This window comes from Vitis vinifera, chromosome 13 (genome assembly GCF_030704535.1).
Source record: "Vitis vinifera cultivar Pinot Noir 40024 chromosome 13, ASM3070453v1".
In the NCBI taxonomy this organism is placed as follows: domain Eukaryota; kingdom Viridiplantae; phylum Streptophyta; class Magnoliopsida; order Vitales; family Vitaceae; genus Vitis; species Vitis vinifera.
Window position 1 is genome coordinate 15,151,730 of NC_081817.1, and position 22,992 is coordinate 15,174,721.

General features: G+C 33.1%; 1 long non-coding RNA gene across 1 annotated transcript; it reads right to left on the reverse strand.

The window, feature by feature from the left end:
• Positions 1–760: 760 nt before the first annotated feature.
• Positions 761–1,103, reverse strand: LOC109123640 (uncharacterized). The gene is made up of 3 exons (XR_002031411.2): positions 1,038–1,103; positions 878–960; positions 761–786 (listed from the first exon to the last, which is right to left on the reverse strand). It is a non-coding gene; the product is annotated as an uncharacterized LOC109123640 (long non-coding RNA).
• Positions 1,104–22,992: the final 21,889 nt, after the last annotated feature.

Genomic DNA, 22,992 nt, shown 5'->3' on the forward strand with positions numbered 1-22,992 from the left:
GGAATTGGACTATCACATTAATAACATGCCATTGTGTGGCCACTTAAAACTTTTTCTAAATTATAAATTCACCAGAAGGTTGAAAGGCAAAACCTATGTAGCAAAGGTTACAGTGATAGCCCTCTAGACAATCCACTTTATCCTCTTTGCATCACAGTTTGTGTTATGAACAAAAGGATTTCTGTAATGGCCGATCAGAAGCTCAATATACATAGGAAGTCCTGCTTAAATTTTCTTTCTTTCTTTTTCAAAAACATGACAACATTCACATATTCCCTCAACAAAAAGTGCTAAATATCCTAAATGCAAGCATTGCACCTGGATTTACGTGTACTACTGGAAATGAAAACATCAGCTCCCAACCTTCAGCTTTTAGACAGGGACCTAAAATATATTCCACTTCTGCATCAAGGCCCCGCAGATCAAATAAGTACACCATGCAGCACTCAATGGATAGCCAGAAACTGCAAAAATAAGGGGGGGGGGGGGGGGGGGAATCATCATCATCATGTTTCAACTGTCTTACAGTTGCTAGGCCAACAATGGGCATAAAATATAAGGACCAAGTCCTTCATTTCTAAGAAAATAAGATGACTAAGCAGCCACAGAAAATCTGTCATCTAAAAATGAATGAGAAGGATGATGATGAAAAAGGAAGCGGATTAAATATGTGCTGAGTTAGGTATTTATTAAAATGTAAGAATACATTTGATTCAAGATTGACTTATTTGCTATGAAATCATCTGTATAATCGTTACTAATTTTCCCATGGGCCATTGCACCAACCTAAACAACACAAGGATAAGATAAGATAGAAAACACAAATTTTCAATTTGAAGATGAATACAAATTAAAATGTGAGTTCTTTGGAGCATACCACAAAAACAAGGTCCACATCATCGCTAACAGCAGCCACATAGTCCCGCATCGGAATTGACTTTTCTGAACTATATGAGAAACCTGATATACAAGAAAACAATTAGTTCATTTCTAGCATAAGTTGAAACATGGGAACACTTAACACAATAAATGCTCACCTATTTTTCGAGAGTTAACAGGTAAGTATTGAGTAACTGGGTTCTTGATAACGCATAAAAGTTTCTGTGGACAGTTTTTTACTCCGAATCCGCTGATAGCGCTTACCCGGAGAGTTTCGCAACCATTTTGCACAGTGCCGATAGCGCCTACCCGGAGAGTTTCGCAGATATTTTGCACAGTGTCGTGGTGTTCTCCTGAAGCTTCCCGATATGTGCCACCGACATTTTGAGATATTTTGCTCTAAATATTTGATGTCTTGACCGACATTTTGAGATATTTTGCTTTAGATATTTGATGTCTAAATCCCCAAAGTCTCCTTGTAACCCACCTATCATAGGATTCCTTAGTCCTTAAGTAAGAACAAAGGGGTGAATAACCTCTTATATATAGTTTGTAATCTTCTTTACACAAAAAAGAAGGTAGAATCTGGGGAGCTTGTTCTCAGAGATGCATCATTTGTACAGTTTTGGGAAGGAAGTAAAATACAGAGCACTTGCTTTGCTTTTCATATATATTTCTGTTTTCTCGTTCTTTTTCTTTCTAGCCAATCAAACTCTGAGGATTTTTCCTCAGATGATGAGAGGCTAGGCTCTTTGTCTCTTGGAGTGAAGAAAGCTGGGTAAGTTTCCACATGCATAAATTGGAAGTTTTGTTGTTTTGGTTTTTAATGAAGAGAAAGTGTGACCCGTTAATGGTTTTTATCTTTTTAGTTAACTTAAAACGTCTTTAAATCACCTAGGCCAACACTTGATAAGGCAAGTGATCTCCATCCATTGAGATGCACTAGTTTATCTCTTGCGAGCCTTTGGGAGGTGGTTTGAAGGTAGGATTTTTTAGAATAGCCAACACTTGGTAAGCTTTTGGACTCCACGGAGACATCCATTAGTTATCTCTTGCGAGCTTTTGACGGGTAATCCAAGGTTAAAGATCACCTTGAATGGCAAATGCTAGGTGAGAGGCACGAGCCATTACAAGATGCATCAGTGAGAGGGATTTAGTGTTTGAAACCATTAAAGGGAAGCATTTGTACCACACCGGTTCGGGAAATAACTATATGTTAAATCCCCAACGCAAGGAAAAGAAACAAGTGACCGGAACTCTCTTTTTTGTGCAAGGAATCTGAACCCAGTGATCTAAACTCTAAGAAACACTTTTCTTTGTAAGTAATTTCAATTATTTTATTATTGGTTAGTTTAAAACCAAACCTTTTTCACTAAAACATCTTTATGTTTTCTTTTAAAGCTAACCTTGAAATGAAAAGGCACCAATTCATCTTTGAATTAATATCAATTGTGAAGTGAAAACCCATCCCAGTGAACGATCCTAAAGCCACTATGCTATAGTAGCTTTGTCTTTGCTACCCTAGTTCATGGTGTAATAGGTTATAAATTTTGTTGATTACTCCCTGAGGACCTCAATCAAGGAGCACCAGCTGGACATGAATCAGTTGAGACACCAAGTGGGAACGAATCAAATGGCGCCGTTACCGGGAATGGTGCCACTTCACAGTGATATGATATTTTCTCAATACTTGTGATTTTCATCACAAGTTTGGTGATTTTTCTTTTCATTTAGTAACTCTTTATTTATTTCTTTTTATTTTTTTCTATTTTTAGTTTATCTTTTATCTAGTTTTAGTTAACATATATATATTTTCTAGAATTGTGTTTCTTTTTGTTTTCTTTATGTTTGTTTCATTAATTACTAGTTGTGCATGCCCTGTTGGATACGAGAAGTACATGTCATTTCTAAAACACTAGTGCAAGCTATGTCATGTGCCATTTGTCAATCTTTTGAGCACTTCGTGGAGGAGTGTCCTATCCTTCAAGCGGCAAGGGAGATGTTTGGTATGCCATGTGGCATTTGTCAATCTTTTGAGCACTTTGTGGAGGAATGTCCTATCATTCCAATGGCGAGAGAGATATTTGGTGATTCTAACACCTACAATTCAAATTGTAGGAATCATCCAAATTTATTTTGGGAACCACAACCACGTCAGTACATGCAACCCGCTCGAGCACCACATCAAGCCTTGAAACTTGAACAAGCAATTGTGAACCTTACCAAGGTTGTGGGAGACTTTGTAGCATACTAGAAATCCATCATTGATCAATTCAGGCAAGAAAATGCTCAAGTCAGGCAAGAAATTGACAGCCAAGACAGAAAGATGGATGGGAGGTTGAATGATCTGTCTCAGAAGACAGACAATCTCGAATACTCAAGCTCAAGGCTTATCAACCTCAACACAAAGCGAGAAAAAGAAAACTTTCCTTCTCAACCATATCAAAATCTCAAGGGTATCCATAAAGGGGAGGCCCAAAAGGAAGAAAATTCAATGGTGAGGACAGTCAAAGTAGTTATGGTTGATCAACCCACATTCAAGCCAAAGCATGATAAAGGGTTACTTGAACCCTCAGAGAAGCTTGCTAATCTGTTCCATTGGACGAGAACAAAAGAAATGCAGCCCTTACTGAATGCGGTGGAGATACAGAGACATGCGAAGGAGGAGCCCCCAAAGCTTATTCTTAACCCGCTACCTCCAAAGATGAAATATGCATACCGGGTAGAAGACAAGCTGAAACAGGACCAGTTTTTTTTATGGACTTAGTCTTTCTAAAGACTAGCTAGTCCATATCTTTTTGTTTTATTTTTAAACTTGTTTTGATTTTGATTTCTTGCTTTAATTTTATTTTGGTTTGATTTAACTTAGGTTTTTTTATGATCAACACAGGGGAAGCCAAAAACAGAGAAAGAAAAGAGGGAGGAAATCAAAGGAAAGAGAAAGGGGAAAAGTCCAGAGAAAGATGACTATATAAATGAAGAACCACAAAGGATAGTCATCAAGGAAGAAATGATGAAGAAACACATGCATCCACCTTTCCTCCAAGCTTTGTATGGCAAAATCATACAGAGAAAGTCTCAAGTGAGGGATGCAAACTTCATATGGGATCCGGGCAAGCTAAATCAGGATCAAATTTTTTGATGGACTTAGTCTTTCTAAAAGACTAGCTAATCCATATCTTTTTTTTTTATTTATTACTTGCTTTAATTTTGATTTTAATGCTTTAATTTTACTTTGTTTTGATTTAACTTAGCCTTTTTGAATGATTAAAATCAGGAGGAATTACAAGAAAATTGAAAGAAGCTGCTCCGAGCTGATGCCATCCCACTCTTTTTCCCCAAGCTATTATGCCAGATATTGAAGCACCGAGGATACCCAGCAGAGCCTCAGCATGAGCGTAAACGTTTTTGTCGAGAGATTTTCACTCTCGACAAATGGACTAGTATGATAGCTTATGGTGGTGCAGACCAGGGAGCACCAACTAGACCAGAGCAAACAGAGCAACCAGAGGAGCCAGTTGAACCACCTACTGACACTCAACCGCCTGCACCTGCAGTGGCCCCTAGTGAGCCTCCACCAGAGATTCCATCCTCTGCTCCTGAGATCACACACACGAAGCCTCTCACTCCATTTCTTACCTCCTTAAACCATCAAAGCCCATAGCTCCAATTGAGAGCTCCAGTTGAGGAGACTATGCCAATTAAGGAGACTACCATAACAAAGGCCAAAATTCTTGATCCAACCCACTCAAGAAGCCACCATAAATTCATCAGCTCCACAGGACCCTACCATTACTTGATCATCTCTTTACTTTTTGTCTTTACATATTATATTAGTATAAATAATTCCATATTTTGATGTCTTATATTTTGGGATTGGATGTATTACTGATGATGCATCATATATAGACATCAATTCTCGTTTAAAACTTGGCATTTTTCTATTTCCTCTACTCACATCTTTTGTTTTTTTTTTTGAAACATGTGGTTTCTCCTATATGACTCAGACTCCATGTCACTCAGGAGGTACCATTTCCTCCCTATTTTTCAATCGCTTTTGTCACATTGAGGACAATGTTCAGCTTGGTTGGGGGGAGATTTGAGGAAGGATGTTTTTGTTATTAATGCTAAGTTATTTTGGTAATTTAGTTGCTTTTTGCTTAATTTTAAAATTTTTGAAGTTTTTATTCTACTCTCCATGGTTATTAAGGAAAAATTTTCAAAATGAAATGGGAGAAATTGAATTTTTGTCTTTTTACTTGACTTAGATTTTGTATTATGCTTACTAAAGTTGATGAATTTTTGAAACTTCTATTGAATTCAACCTCAGTTCTTCCACTTTAAGCTATTCATACACTGTGCACACTAGGTTCCGAGTATAAGATGAAAAACTATTTCCCTCTTGACTTAGGAAAATTTTAGACTTGGTACCTTTGACCTCATTTAATAGTGTTGGGACACCTTATAAAAGGCCAATGAGTCTTTGAAAAAAAAAAAAAAAATGTTTGCTTGTCTTGAAACCCGAGCAAGGTCTGAGGGGTATATGGTGAAAATCTTTAAAACCTGGTGCCCTAAGCCTTCATTGGTTGGGAGTCACCGACCTTAATGCTCGTTACAAGGGTGAATAGGTGGAGTTTAACATACTGTAGGTGCTTGGGTATTAAAAATTCATTCTCAAAAGTCCAGGGTAAAATCCGAGGAGTTAGTGGTTGAAATATCCTTAAAGCTTGATGCCCTAAACCTTAATTGGTTGGGAGTCATCGATGGACCCCCTTTACATGGACAATTTAGAAAAAAAAATACCTTTAACCCTTGTACTCCTACAATAAAAAAAATTGTGAGAAAAGAGGTGCGTTCTTAGCCTATTGGAGGTTGATTAGTTTGCTAAGCTTTGAAAAAGAACTAGGTTGGGGGGAGAGATTAGTTCAACATACTATATTCAGAAACTAATAAATAACACTTAGATTTTTGTGGAAGAGTAAGGTTTGACCCTTTGGGAGTGGAAACTCTTTTAAAATTTAAATTTGCATAATGTCTTCTCTTTAAAAATTGTGATTAGACAAATTATTTGATAACTCTTGTTGAAGTTTGAGTTTTATTTCTTTAATGTTCCATGTGAGAGTTAGATCATCATGCCACTTGGAAATTGTTTTTTGATCAGCATGATGTTGTAAATTATAGTACTGTTTATTTCTATTTTTTGTCCTTCATTGCTAAGGGACTAGCAATATGTCGGTTGGGGGGAGTGATTACTACTCAAAAAGTGCTATTTCATAGCTTATAATTAACTCTTTTAAACACTTTTGAGTAGTAGTTATCACCTTTTAACCCAATTAACATATTAAGGACCCTTGCAATCAATTCTAATCAAATTGTGTAAGTTTTGGTGTTTTTTGTTAGTAATTTGATCACCAAACCAATCCAAGATTGAGGAGAGTTCTTTGGAATCCATGGCAAAGCAAATGGAAAGCTCAGAAACATAAAGAACCGAAGCTTTGAAGTCCTTTGCCATATGCAAAATCGGAATGCAAGGAGTATGGGACAATGATCCGGACAACATATCCGGATAGGATATGCTATCGTCCGGGTGTGATGATCGCGAGTGCCGTGTCCGGATAGGATATGCTATCGTCCAAGTGTGTGATGTTCGCAAGCGCCGCGTGCCCGCTTGAGGAATCCGGATGGAGTTGATCCGGATAGCGACGCCCGCTTGGGGAATCCGGATGGGTCCCTACACCATGCACACGCGGACGGTCCCCCTTGCGACGTTTCATCTTCTCCGGATATCCCACATCCGGAATTCTGTCCGGGTGACGTTCCACCTTCTCTGGATATTTCACATCCGGATGGGAAAGGAGGGCGTTCCAACTTCCTCGGTCAGACATATCCAGATCCGCTGATAGCGCTTACCCGGAGAGTTTCGCAGCCATTTTGCACAGTGCCGATAGCGCCTACCCGGAGAGTTTCGCAGATATTTTGCACAGTGCCGCGGTGTTCTCCTGAAGCTTCCCGATATGTGCCACCGACATTTTGAGATATTTTGCTCTAAATATTTGATGTCCCGACCGACATTTTGAGATATTTTGCTTTAGATATTTGATGTCTAAATCCCCAAAGTCTCCTTGTAATCCACCTATCATAGGATTCCTTAGTCCTTAAGTAAGAACAAAGGGGTGAATAACCTTTTATATATAGTTTGTAATCTTCTTTACACAAAAAAAGAAGGTAGAATCTGGGGAGCTTGTTCTCAGAGACGCATCCTTTGTACAGTTTTGGGAAGGAAGTAAAATACAGAGCACTTGCTCTGCTTTTCATATATATTTCTGTTTTCTCGTTCTTTTTCTTTCTAGCCAATCAAACTCTGAGGATTTTTCCTCAGAGGATGAGAGGCTAGGCTCTTTGTCTCTTGGAGTGAAGAAAGATGGGTAAGTTTCCACATGCATAAATTGGAAGTTTTGTTGTTTTGGTTTTTAATGAAGAGAAAGTGTAACCCGTTAATGGTTTTTATCTTTTTAGTTAACTTAAAACGTCTTTAAATCACCTGGGCCAACACTTGATAAGGCAAGTGATCTCCATCCATTGAGATGCACTAGTTTATCTCTTACGAGCCTTTAGGAGGTGGTTTGAAGGTAGGATTTTCTAGAATAGCCAACACTTGGTAAGCTTTTGGACTCCACGGAGACATCCATTAGTTATCTCTTGCGAGCTTTCGACGGGTAATCCAAGGTTAAAGATCACCTTGAATGGAAAATGCTAGGTAAGAGGCACGAGCCATTGCAAAATGCATCAGTGAGAGGGATTTAGTGTTTGAAACCATTAAAGGGAAGCATCTGTACCACACCGGTTCGGGAAATAACTATATGTTAAATCCCCAACGTGAGGAAAAGAAACAAGTGACCAGAACTCTCCTTTTTGTGCAAGGAATCTGAACCCAGTGATCTAAACTCTAAGAAACACTTTTCTTTGTAAGTAATTTCAATTATTTTATTATTGGTTAGTTTAAAACCAAACCTTTTTCACTAAAACATCTTTATGTTTTCTTTTAAAGCTAACCTTGAAATGAAAAGGCACCAATTCACCTTTGAATTAATATCAATTGTGAAGTGAAAACCCATCCCAGTGAACGATCCTAGAGCCACTATGCTATAATAGCTTTGTCTTTGCTACCCTAGTTCATGGTGTAATAAGTTATAAATTTTGTTGATTACTCCCTGAGGACCTCAATCAAGGAGCACCAGCTGGACATGAATCAGCTGAGACACTAAGTGGGAACGAATCAAGTTTAAGGACCCACTTATGCATTTTACTATGTTTTCATATTATGATCTCAGAATTTTTGAAATGGCTGTCTAAAAACAAAAGTGGCAAAAGGCTATGGATGAAGAAATTACAACCATTATAAGGAAAAATACATGGGAGTTAATAGAACCTCCAAAGGGGCAAAAAACGATTGGTGTTAACTGGGTTTACAAGACGAAGCTAAAGAAGAATAGTGAAGTTGACAAATACAAGGCATACCTAATAGCTAAAGATTATAGGCAAGAGTTTGCCATTGATTACAAAGAAGTTTTTGCTTCCATTGCAAGACATAACATAATCATCTTGATGACTGCATTTGCAGCTCAAAACTCATGAGCCATCTTTCAAATGGATGTGAAATTGGCCTTTTTACAAGGAGACTTACAAGAAGAGATATTTATTGATCAACCTCTTGGTTATGTTAAATTAGGCATTGAGCATAAATTTTATAAACTAAAAAAAGGCTCTATATGAACTAAAACAAGCACCTAGAGCTTGGTATAGTCATATATATGCTTATTTTTTAAAGGAAGAAAATGCCCATATGAGCATAATTTTTACATAAAAATTGGAGATGGAGAAAGAGGCTCACATTATGCTTGTATGTATATGATTTGATTTATATAGGAAATGATTGGGCCATGTTTAAAACATTTAAGGATTTTATAATGCTTGAGTTTGATATGTCTGATCTTAGTAAGATGCATTTTTTTCATAGCATAAAAGTAGTACAATGCGAGAAAATAAAGGCTAATCTAAATAGAGAAAACACCCAAGAGGGAGGGAAGGGGGGATTGGAGTTTTAAAAATTCTTTTTTCAAACACAATAACTTTAAGCATAAGAAGCACAAATATAAAGAGATAAGGTTATAGAAAGCAAACTCAGATTTTATAGTGGTTCGACACTTCCTTGCCTACATCCACTCTCTTCAAGCTCCTAACCAAGTGAGGGTTCCACTTATACTTGAAGCTTTAACCAAGCTTCTAATCACTTTTACACTTGGATTCCGATTCCAATGGGCTCTTACACAATATCTTCAAGTTTCTACTCACTTGAAGGTTTTAACACTTAAAAAATAAGTTTGAATCTCTCAACCTAGCTCAACAATGGCTCAAATACAACTTAAGGCTATGATGAATCACAAAGGTGCACTAAAGAATATGCAAATAGAGATTTAATGTACCAAGAAAAGAATGAGATTTTTTAAGGCAAGAACAAGTAGGTAAACAAGTAAATGCAGGTGTTCTCTTGTTCATATATGAAGTGGAGCTCTCGATTTATAGGTTTCTAACCTCGAGATCCAAAATGCCAAAAAAACAGCCTTGAGCTGGGGGTCAACCGGTTCACTAGCCATTGGAGCATTTAATGCTTGACAGGTGACTGTTACCCTCGATTGGACCTTGACCAGATCTCGATCGAGAAGGCGTATCCCTTGATAGATAATGAAAGGCTACTAGAAGAGAGAGAAGGTGTTTTGCATCTCTCAATCGAACCTCGATCGAGAAGGAGTAACAAGTACCTTCTCGGTAGAGAGAAAAAGAGTTGTGTAGAAATGTTAAAAATATTTAGTTTAAGGGAGAGTGTTGAAATATGATCACGCGGTTACTCATTTGACCAAGTCTTCAATGAGAACTTGTTTATTTGATGTTGAGTCTTTGGGTTTGTTCCTTTGTCACAATCTTTAGGAAGTTTGTTTTGGGTTTATTTGTTATCCCTTGGTTTTTTTTTTTGTGGTAGTGGTATGTAGGAACATGGCTTCATGTCCTACTTTTATGTAATTATTGTTATTTGTTTTGTCAATTCAGTTGGTTGTATTAGTTATTTATAGCCTAGCTATTCTACTATGAATAAAGTAAGTCAATTACTCCTCTACTGTTAAGTTTCACTACTATTTTGTTCTCTTTATTATCTTTTAACAAGATTTAGGGTTTTTGTAAAATAGGAAGGAAAACAATGGTTCACCTCAACGACTAGGTATTGGCAATAGCCAAATACATGGGTCAGTTTCAATGTTGAAAATCTCGATGTATTTACCATCTATGAGAAAACAAACAATAAAGCCTAAAAGGAAATGGTGGCTACTCTAATAGGTCAATGGTGTGCGCTAATGGGTGAAAAATTAAGGGAAAAAAGAAAAAAAAAAGATGATTTATAGTAAAATGGTATAAGAACATGCGAAAAAGAAGAGAAAAGTAATAAAAAGATGAACAATAAAAAGGAAAAACAAGATGAATAAAAGGATGATGAGTTTTGACTCTTAAAAACAAAAACATAAGAAAACACAAAAGAAATGAAAAAAGAAAAAAAGAAAATGATAAAGAACGAAAAGAAAAACAATAGAAGAAACCAATCAAATATGAAAAGAAAAATATATATAAAAAAAAAAAGACAAAAGGAAAAACAAAGGGAAATATATATGGTGGATTCATTATCTCAACAAAAAAATAAATAAATAAAAACATGGTTTTGTCTTCAAGGAAATAAGGACATTTTTGTTAATTTAATTCTCTCAAAATATTGTTAAGAGTTTGCAAACATTTGTTGGGTGTAGGAGGTGTCCAATAATTTACTTAATATCATATTTTTAGAATTATTTTAGTTTATATCATATTACTTTTAAAATTCTAGATGATATTTATTTTAAAATTTGTGGTAAGATTAGAAAAATCAATAGTTAAAGGTTGACTTTCAAATTTGGTCTTTTTTATAAATGTCAATAAATTAATTGAGTATCAAATCCAATGACGATTTTCTCAGATACATACAAAATCTTCATATGGCACCATATATGAAAATTGACACAAAACTAAGGGTCATTGAAGTTGTCATTGAAGTTGTTACTAAGTGATTGAGATGGCAAAATCATTTGTAATGTGCTCCTTACTTTTCTTGTTTGCTTCTATCTCAGGTTAGTTTATCTTGTCATTCAGAGTAATATTTGACAAGCCTTTTAGATTATTTGTGTTACCAATGTAAATAGAGACATAACCAATATGTCGTCTTATTTATAAAAAAAATTATATCACATGTCATTTTATTTGTTACAAAAATTTTATTTAGTTTGGTTGAAAAACTGGTTAGCAAGCACAAATAGTGGAAGTGATTATTCTGATGTTACTTCATATTATATGCTAATTCGTTGAATGTCGCAAAATAATAAATTAATTTATTTTATATTAATTTATTTTAAAAATTGTTGGTGATTGAAATTGTACAACAAAGTTAATTTGGAATAATAATATTTGTTAACCTCATTTTTTTATCTTCTTATTTCAAGATAGTGAACAAAGTTAATATCATAACCAAATAATTTTGTCATTTATTTTGAAATGATAACTATAAATAATTTTATGCAACCTTGTGTTAAACTTTCAGTCAAAATTAGAGGATATTAGAGATATCAAGGAGTAATTGAGCAAAAGAAAATTTGACAAATTCCAATATATAGATTTATGGTAGTGTGAAACATAATTTCCTATTGTTCCAAATCGTATAGAGTTACAACCAACCAAAAAAGAGGAACAATAATGGAACCTTTGATGGCATCATATCAACATGCTTTCTAAGAAATATACTTATAAATATAGATTAGCTAAGACAATTCTAGTGTACAAAAACTATTATTGAAGTTGTTATTGACTTTTTTTTAAGGCAATCAAAATTATTTACCATGTGCCACCTTCTACTATTCCCATGCTGCTTCCTCATGTTTGTCTTTCTTAACATATGATAGAATATTTTCTTTCTTTTAAAACATTAGTTTTAAGAGAAATTAAAATCATCCTATAATTTTAATCACTTTCAACATATGTTTCTTTTATCTAAACTTTTGAAATTATATGATGTAGTAAATTTTGTCCTTTTATTTTATAGTAGGCTAATAGAGTTATTAAAATAAAATAAATAAAATAACACTTACAATATTGTTCACCGCTTTAAGTATGATGAAGACAAATAATATATTTAAAAAAACTATCAGTTTTTTATTCATTTCAAATTTAAAATGAAAAATTATTTATATGTTTAAATTTCTTGAAATTTATACATTTCAAGAGTCAATTTGTTGTTAAGAAAAATATTTTACAAAAGTCAAAATTTTAATATAAAATTCTCAAAATCAAAATTATTAATAGTTGATTATATAGCCTATATTCCTCATATTGAGATTTGGATCCTCATAGTTTACATATTCTTTTCTAAATTGGAATAAAGTAATAATTATGTCCATAATTTTTTTATCATAAGTTTTTATTCTCCATAATATTTTGTTTATGAATGAAATTTCAGTTGAAGTAAAGTTGTGCTCAGATGCATTTCCATGTGTTACCCTACAAAAATGCAGGAGTGATTACCAAGGAAAACATTCCACCTGGGTAAATTATACATGCCTTGGAATACCGCCACATAATCCTACAAGTGTACAATGTCTTTGTTATTACAATTGTTAGAGATGCTGGTCATCCACCTTCTAGTTCTTCCATTATCCTTTCTAAATAAGTACTTTTATTATTATGTCCAACCATGTTAAACATGGTAATTTTTATTAGTATGAATAAATTACAAGGACATTGTGATTTAGTATATCATTCCTTTTCCATAGCTATTTTGTTTTTTCATATTTGAGGTAAGATTAATTCAACTCATAATGCCTTATATTTTGAAAAATTTGTATAACTTTCTGCTTAAAGGTGAATAGAATAATCATATGGCTAAATAAGTTGACTAACAAATAAAGTAACCTCCTAAGATAATAAACTTCGTAACAAAACTAAAAATTAGGTGATATATAAGCTTCCTACAAAATGAACATAAATTTAGCATTTTCTAGGAATGAGATATTCAAAAGTTTTTTTTACCACTTCTATTTTCTATTTTTAGATAAATGTAAGCTTATTATTATTAATGATAACCTCTAAAATTCTAAACTTCTATTAATTATAAATGTTACCTTAGAAAGGCTTTGAAGTTCAAAATCTAATTTTACAAGATGTGTGCAAATTACTTAATCCTACTCAATGATGAAAATTTCCAAAAAAAATTCACAAAAATATCGTGTTTCAATGGTCATGGAAACAAAATAGGGTGGTGAAATGTTGAAGGGGAAAATTTTCCAAATAAAATCAGCATGTTTCGCTGAAATGTCAGTGATATATCGGTTTCTACTGATAACTCGACAAAAGTGTGAAAAACAAATGCCGATTTTTGAATTTAATCGTCGATTTTTCGACAAAATTTCAACAAAAAATCGTCTATCTTTTGGGGTTGCTCAATCGAAACTCAAATGAAAAAAAAATCAAATTTTGACTTGTAGGGTGCGAGACTCGAACCCAAGCACAAACAAGCCTTCATAGCCTCCCACTCACCATTGGGTACCTTGTCATATATTACATAATGTGCACTAGAATAAATTTATACTAATATCATGATAAAAACAAAATATTTTGATAAACAAATTAATTTTAATTATTTTATTTTTAAATTTAATTCAATTGATCACTAAAAATATAAAAAATTATGGTGATAATTTTCTTAACTCTTTTTATATCATTAATATATTAATTAAATATAAAATATATAAATATTAAAAAAAATTTATACATATATCATCATTCATTTTTTTATTATTTAATACAATTGAAATAAATGGATCATAATTTTAATATTAAATATATTTTTAAATTAGACATATTATAATTAAATATCGCAATATTATTGTACACTTATAAAATTCATATTTTTTATCGACGCGTACGATATTCTTATCAAATATGATAAATTTTATCATACATATATCAAATTCTTGAACAAAACAAATTTAAAATGTCTATTATACTTCTAATTACATTTCTGTGAAGTTTTTCTTATATTTTTATGAGTTTTGATCAATTTTAGGCCTACCAATATTTTTTTTCCAAAATATCCACCAACATATCCATAAAATTGAAGTACCGGTATATCCGTGATTACCGATATATTCATCCTTGATCCTACTCTGGAAAAATGGATCATAAGTGACAACACTAAGCTCATAGAGTCATTTCATTGAAGGCAAATGCATTCGAGGGCAAGTCTAATGCCAATAGTTGCAATAGTTCGCGCTCTAATAAATTATATGTTATATTGTTGTCATTAAAAAGTTTGTAATTGGACATCTCTTAGTCAAAATTATGACAACAATTCATCTTATTGAATTGTATATAAGTTTCTTGATTATCTTACTATAGGTTAACTTAACTTTAAAGTCAAGTTAATATCTAAAAGTTTCATAAAAAATGATAAATATACGTTAATAGAGTGGGATGGTACCGTGCATGACAACAAAATATTATGAATTGATATCTTATTATAAGATTTTATTGTTAAAAAAAACATCTAGAATAACTAGAAATAGTAATACTTGGCGTTTAAATGTTGTATACGTAACTTTGCAAAAAATAGTTCTCATCAATTTAAAAAGATATTATAGGAAGAGAAAAGAATATAATATTATCCATCTTAGAGATCTCTCAAATGGATGAAGCCAAAGTAATGTGTTGAGATCTCTCACATGGATTAAGCTAAAGCAATGTGCCAAAAGTTGTAATTAAGGTGTTGCCAACTATTAATCCTCATTAGTGCTTCTCCTAAATCTCAATCAACTGTAATCATACTTTCCATGTTCATAAACATTATCTAGGCTCATCTAACAAAATGAGATAAAAACATACAAAATCCATCATAAATTGCTTCTTGAACTCTAAATTATGTTCATTCACACCAATATCTGCTCCTTGCTCATGAGTTGGCAAAAACTCAAGCTTCATCTCACAAATTTCTCCTTTCTCACTTGTTTTTGCTCAAGATTCTTCATTTTGCAAACATTTTTACCTTAAGTTGCCTTATTAACTCCTTTAACAAAGTGCTTTTCACAAAAGAGTCATATGTTCTCATCCTTGGGTGAATCATTCAATATATTTTTTATAGTCATATGTTCTCATCATTGGGTGAATCCTTGGATAAATTTTTTCTAACTTTCATTTTCTTCATTCTCGTCATGAGATTGGCCTCTCAATTTTTATTGATTTTTTTATCTTTCTCTTCTAGGATGCAATGACTTGTATATGAGTTTTGAACAAAAATAACTTATTAAAAAAATCACAAATTAGATTTCCTAACAAAATAATTTTAATCTAGTGCTTTCTAATCATATGAGAACCAACTTGGCCCTAGATTTTTTTCTTTTATGTGACAAAATAGTATTTGCTAACTATAGTTTTAGGTTTTTATTGAAATGAATAAAACCATAGGCTCCGACTATAATTTTAAATTAAAGTTTATAATTTTTAGTAATGGGTCCTCCAACATGTAGGCCTGCCATCAACAGCTTTTTTTTTAAAAAAAAAAAAATTGAATTGCTTGGTGAGCATGCATGCGCCTATTAATAAGTAGGAGATATAAGGTTTTGTTATCAAGCTAGAGAAACAAATTCTCTAAAGAAAATTTTACAGATATAGTTATTTGGGTGTAGATGTAGGAAATAATTCCTAAAGAATGAGTACCAAAATAATGATGAAATATTTTTGGGTTTTTAGTAGGAAAAATAAGAAGCTTTCATTGTCTTTCAAAGGTTTAAAGTTCTTATTGTAAAAGAAGTTGGTAGGTTCCTAAAAAAGTCTCTACATTGAGCTGAGGAGATTATAGCAAATGACTAATCAATCAAGTGGATGCTAGAATAGAACAAACATGGATGATATCATGGCAATAGGTAGACATGCTTAATCGGTGAAAACAAATAGGACCAAAAGTGTACCTAGCCTTCAAATAAAGTGCTATCACAAAACATTAAAGTTAGATAAAATAAATAAATAAATAAAGCACACAACAATCATTTTATCAAGGAAAACAAAGCAATCAAAGACAATATCAAACATGGATATATGGTTCACTCAAACCATTTCTTATGCAACCAAAGAAAGTGAAACGTAGAGAGCATACCTAAATAGTATATTATAAACACAAATACACTTGTAATACAAATAGAGAGGTTAGGACAAAAAATGATGACATTCACTTAGGAGAGTAAAACCTAACATGAATAATCATAATAAGATGTTTAAATGCAAGAATTATCAACAATGACCTAGTGAAATAGTGAACTAAGAAGCATTTTTGCCATACATCTAAAAAACCTAATGAACTAAAAAAACGAAAGTACTTTAATCAACTAAATGAAATAAATTAAAATTAATCGAATTTAGGAAAAGCATTTTACCACATAACTAAATAATCTAGTAAAAAAAAAAAACTCTTAACTCAAATCAATCAATCAAACTAAAGATTTTAAAAACTCTTAACTTTTTCATTATCATAAAAAATTTAACTAAAACTAAAACTTTTAACACTCTAACTTTCATTAACATTAAGAACTATCTACAAGTAAAAAAATTTATAATCTAACTCTTATTAACATTAAAGAAAATCTAAAACTAAAATTTCAAAACTCTAACTTTTTTGTTAACACTAAAGAAAAACTAAAACTAAAATTTTTAAAACTCTTAACTTTTATCTACATTAAAATAATATCTAAAACTAAAAAAATAAACAAAAATATATTTTTTTAAAATTTAATTTTCCACTATCATTCAAAATTCATCCAAAACAAAAGTTTGCGAAAATCTAATTTTTCCACTCTCACCCAACATTCAAAACTAAAATTTGCAAATTCCAATTTTTCCTTTATCACCTAACATTAGCCAAAACTAATTATTTTTTAAAAAATAAATTTTCCACTATCAATGAAAATTCATCTAAAACTAAAAAATTAAAAAAATTAAAAAACATTAAAAATTAAAAGCATTTAAAAGAACCCACTTTTCCACCTAGTAAAACACCAAAACAAAAATATCAAAATTGTATCTTTTATTCAACTAAAAAAACTAAATTATAAAAACTTTCATTTAAATCTAAAAAGAAAAAGAAGCTAAAATTAAGCAAAATGAAAATTAAATAAAGCAATAACCCACATTGACCACATGAAAACTCTCACAAGGCCCAAACTAAAAATAAATTGTATTCAGGAACCCATGTCAGGATGTATCAATAAAAAAAAACATTATGCAATATAGTAAACACCTTATTACTTGATATATTATAATGTAATTCATAATTGAAATTAACTGACACCACCACTATACAACTACAATTATTGAAAAGTATAATATTATAAAATGACTATTATTAATTGAATTTGGAATGTCCCAATTTTTCCATTATCACCTAACTTTACCCAAAGCTAAAATTTTTTAAAAAATTTAATTTTCCATTATGAACCAAAATTCATCCAAAATTTAAAAAAAAAAATTAAAGTATTTAAAAGAACCCACATTTCCACCTAGTAAAAATATCAAAACTGTATCTTTTATTCAACTAAAAAAACAAAACTAAAACATCAAAACTAAATTATAAAAACTTTCATTCAAATGAAAAAAAAAAACTATAATTAAACTAAATGAAAATTAAATAAAGCAATAACCCACATTGACCACATGAAAACTCTCATAAAGATTGAACTAAAAATGAATTGTATTCAGCAACCCATGTTCGAATGTATCAATGAAAAAAATCCATTACGCAATATAGGAAACACCTTGTTACTTGATATATTATAATGCAATTCATACTTCAAATTAACTGACACCTCCACTATATAACAACAATTATTGAAAAGTATAATATAACACAATATAATAATTAAAAGTATAATATAATACAACAACTATTATTAATTGACTTTGGAACGTCTCATAGTATGACATAATAATGAAAAGAATCCATACCTAAACTAATGGTAGTGGGTTTGTATGTAGATGGTGAGGGGAAAAACCCAAATCTCTCTATTTCCAAAGCCCGAATCAAGTTAGGAACATGCATAACTATCCTAGGTTTTTTCTAAATCCTATGCACAGTGGAAAAATACTATTATTAAACTTTAAAGTGATTCAGAAAGTGCTAACGAAAACTATAACTCTGATTCGAATGTTCTCGAATCAAATCCATGTGGTGAAGATGAAGAACGAAATTGTAGAAGTTTCATAAACCCAAAGTCTTTCGCTTAAGGACTTGAACCTTGATCTTGACACGCTGTCAGTGGGGATGGAAGAAAGAATAAAGGCTATGACTCTCTCTTTTTCTCTCTTTAGAGATGGAAGACGACCCTCTAGAAAAAAACTATATGAATCTTAACCTCTAAGGGGGTATTTATAGGGTTTCCTACTTGGCTTTAGTGACTCGAGCCCACTAAGGGCTTGGGTCACTTAATCTAGCCCAAAATGGGTCCTAATTGATTAATTAACCCAACATGGCCTAGGCCTTGTTCACTTACCCCTATGCAACCTTTGTAATTACCAAAATGTTCTTATGTAGAAAAGTGAACCTAGAGACAAGCTGACTATCATAACCTATGCCAACAAGATATAAGAGCTCAAAACGGGGACCATTGGGACCCATAGGAATATTGACTCCCTCAAAATCCAATTCTAAATTTGATTCAACATCCCACTAGAGAGAATCAACTAAACTCCAGTATCTTATATAAATAACAATGATACACCAAGTGCTTGGGTTCGTGACCTACTACCCATTGTGTTTAGTCTCCCCATGAACTCGTGTTCGTAGTCTAACAAGGTGAAAGCTATCAGTCTTTCAATATTACCTCTACCATCCTTGAGTTAGAGATCCTTCTATTGTGCATTTAACTAACATGTCATAGCTCTCAAAGAGCCTATGTCAAGTTCCACTTAAGGAACTACTATGACCATAGTTGCCATGAACACACCTTAAGATCACCTAAGGAGACACAATGTCTCAATCCCATGAGATATCATGGTGCCTCTATTGAGAAAACCTATTGCTATCGGCTTCCATCAACAGTGACCCAATCCATAGGAAATATATGATCAACTTACAATCTCACTTGTAAGTCAAGCTAATACTAACTTTATCACAAGCTCAATATTCTCTCAAGGTTGAGAGATAACACAATGAAGCAACTTGGTGAGGTCATGACTACTAGATAGTCTTAAGTCATGACTCACTATAGGTCCTCCCATTTCTTCACAATTACAACATCTCCAAATTTCCAAACTAACCACTTCTTTTTCTCAAAATCCTAGCCTAAAATTGTTCATATTGTGTTCAAATTTTCTCTTCTTTTTTTTTTTACATGATGGATCTACTCCCCCATAAAAGAAAAGTGGATTTAACATTTTCTTCTCTTGCAAGCTGGTCCTCACACTCCTCAAAACACTCCCCCACTTTCCCAAAAAATCGATTGAACATTTCCCCAAAACAAAACCTTTTCCAAAATTCCCTTTGTTTTTTTTTTATTTAAAAAAAAAAAAAAATTCCCAAAGTCTCTAGTTCACCTTCCTCTCTTTTTTATATGTTGTGTTGACTTTTCTTTTTCTTTTTCTTTTTCTTTTTATCAAAAATCTCTTTTGCCGATAGAATCGCCCATTCTTTTTCAGTCAACTACCACTTTGTAATTCCTTCCAAAATCCTATAAATAATTAACCTTTTTCCATCTCATCCTTATTTTCTTTTCCAAACCCCACTTCACTATTTCAAAATTAATAGATTAAATTAATAGAAAAAAGACATGTTTTAGAAAATGAATATATATATATATATATATATATATATATATATATATATATATATATATATATATATATATATATATATATATATATATATATTAAATTAAATAAAAGTATTGTACAAAATTATTGCATAAAGTAAAATAATTTAACAAAATTGTTAAATTAAGTAAAAATATTTTTCCAAATTAAATAAATAAGTAAAGAAAAAGTATTTTAGAAGATGATAAAATAATAAAAAGAAAATAAATAAATAAAATAAAATAAAGTAAAATAAATGGAAAAATAAATAAATAGATAATAATAAAAATGAAAGTCACACAAGTCATGCAAAAAAAGTGAACCATGCAAGTCATGCAAGCCATACAAAGAATTACATAAAAGGTTAATGGGCCTAGAGTGGTGCCTAATGAGCCAGACCTACCTAAATAGACCCAGATTCCCAATGGGCCCAAGTGAACCTAAGTGGGCCTGGGAGATTCAAAAAGGGCCTAAGTGACCTAGGGTGATTGAAAAAGTGCCTAAGTGACCTAGGGTGATCGAAAAAGTGTCTAAGTGTCCTAAAAGTGTTCCTAAATGGGCTATCCTAAAAAGAAAAATAAAATTATAAGTCTAACTTGGGGCTACCAAGGATCATAATGAGGGGCAGACAACTCCCTCAACCAAAGTCCTCAAGGTGGTCAAAAAAATATTAAGTTGTATGAGTATCAATAGGTTACTGGGGAAGTATTAAGGAGTACTGAAAGATCACCTAATAGGGTGATTCGTCCCCAATTGGTGTACCTTTGATTCAGTCCTCAGACGGGAGTTATCAACAAAATTTATAAACCTAATTCACCATATACTAGGGTAGCATAGCTAGCATAGCATTGTGGTTCTAGGATTGTCCACAAGGATGGGTTTTCGTTTCACACATGATATTAGTTTAAAGAATTGGATTGGTGTTTTTTCTTGTACAAGTTAGCTTTAAAAGAAAACATAAAGTTGGTTGAAAAAGGGGTTGGTTTTAAGCTAACCAAAAATAGTAACTAATTTTAATTACAAAGAAAAGGTTTCTTGGAGTTTTAGGTCACTAGGTTCAGGTTCCTTATACAAAAGGGGAGATTTCGGATCTTTTCCTCGCATTGGGGATTTAACCTATAGTTATCCTCCCAACTAGTGTGTTACAACTGCTTCCCATTAATGGTTTCAACGTTAAATCCCTCTCACTGATTCATCTTACAATGGCTCGTACCTCTCACTTAGTATTTTCCATTCAAGGTGATCCTTAACCCTGGATTACCCTTCAAAAGCTCCCAGGAGATAACTAATGGATGTCTCCAGGGAGTCCAAAAGCTTACTAAGTGTTGGCTATTCTAGACAATCCTACCCTTTAAACCACCTTCCAGAGGCTCGCAAGAGATAGCTAATGGATCTCTATGGATTGAGTTAGAAAAGCTTACCAAGTGTTGGCCCAGGTGATTATAAGGGATTTTAAGTTAACTAAAAATATAAAAAACATTAACGGGTCACAACCTTCTCTTCATTAAAAACTGAAACAAGGAAAACTCCTACCTTTGTATTTGGATCCCTTACCTAGCTTCCTTCAATCCAAGAAACAAAAAGCCTAGCCACTCATCCTTTAAGAAAACATCCTCAAAGGTTGTTTAGCTAGAAATAAAATACAATCAAAGTGAGTAGGTAAGGCAGAGTAAAGCTCTGTATATTTCCTATCTACATTGTGGACCCGCATTTTTCACGTGCGTCCCCACTCGATCGGCGAGACTCGCTTTTTATTTGTGAAAAATTAATTTTTGGAAAAAGTTAGAGTCGCCACTTATTTTATTTTTATTTTAAAGGGAAAATAAAACAAGAAAGAAAAACCCTAAAAAATGACTCCATAATTTTTGGAAAAATTAATTTTTCACAAATAAAAAGCAAGTCTCGCCAATCGAGTGGGGACGCACGTGAAAAATGCGGGTCCACAAATTGGCGACTCCGCTGGGGACTTTGAGGATCAAGCTTGAACACTAGTTGAGGAAAATGTGGCGTTTAATTGGTCGATTAGTGGGTACCCCTTTTTTAGGCAAGGTTATTCGATTTGCTTGCTTGTTTGGTTTGCCATCTTAACATGTTTGATTGCCTTGGATGATCACTTGATTGTTTTACTCACTTTAACATGATTCACTCTCACATATGTTAGATAGGACTTTGATTGTTTGATATTTATCTGCTTCGCATGACTGCTTGTTGCATGACAACCCTTTCTCTTGCATGTTCGTATGATTACTTGTCTTCGTTCGCTATCTCACTTTAGATCTTAGGTTTTTCGGATGCACCCACATCCTTCATTGTGCACTTTAGATTATCCTTGAGTGTTGAGAGATGGGAGAGCCTTCACCATTAAGAAACCCCCTGGGAACACGAGGAAGTACATGTGTGGAGGTGATGACCACCTTGCATGGAAGCACCTCGTCTCCTTGGAGGTGTGCAAAGGATTGCATACCACCGGAGGGTACGATCACTTCTGCTAGGGATCCTTTGACCCACCCATTTTATCTTATAGAGCCACCTTAACCTTGTAGGCTAACCTAGACCCAATTAAGAATTCACTCTTACACGTGGGTGCATCTGTGGACCTTCAGAGCTGCCTTGGTCATAATTGGGTTCAATTATCCTCTTCATGGTCTCTTTTTGGTGTACTCAGAGATTGGTACATGTTTGAGTTTCAGTTGGGCCACCTTTTCTGCATTGTGATTAGTGTGTCTCCACCTTTTCTGAGTTTCCTTCATGTCATTTATCTTTTCGTGTCTTTGTACCTTATAGGAGGGTTATTCGCTTCAGTTTAGATTCGACTTCTTAGATCAGAGTTGGAGATAAATTGATCAGGGTTTAAAGTAGTCAGGTATGGATCTTCAGCATGTTATAGTTGATCGAATTACAGTCACCATGACTCTATTCAAGAGACATTAGCAGATTTGAGCCAGAGGATTGATGGACAGTGAGATAGATAGCATCTAGTTCAGGATGAGATGTCGTATGATTCATTACCACCTACCCCCACCACCCAGTTAGCCAGTGACATTGTTGAGGGTGACTTCGTACATATGATGAGTTTAGTGGATTATGAGTCAAAGTTTATCAGATGAGAGTTATTATAGAGGACGTTAGTTTTTCTCAGATGGGAGATTTGATTGA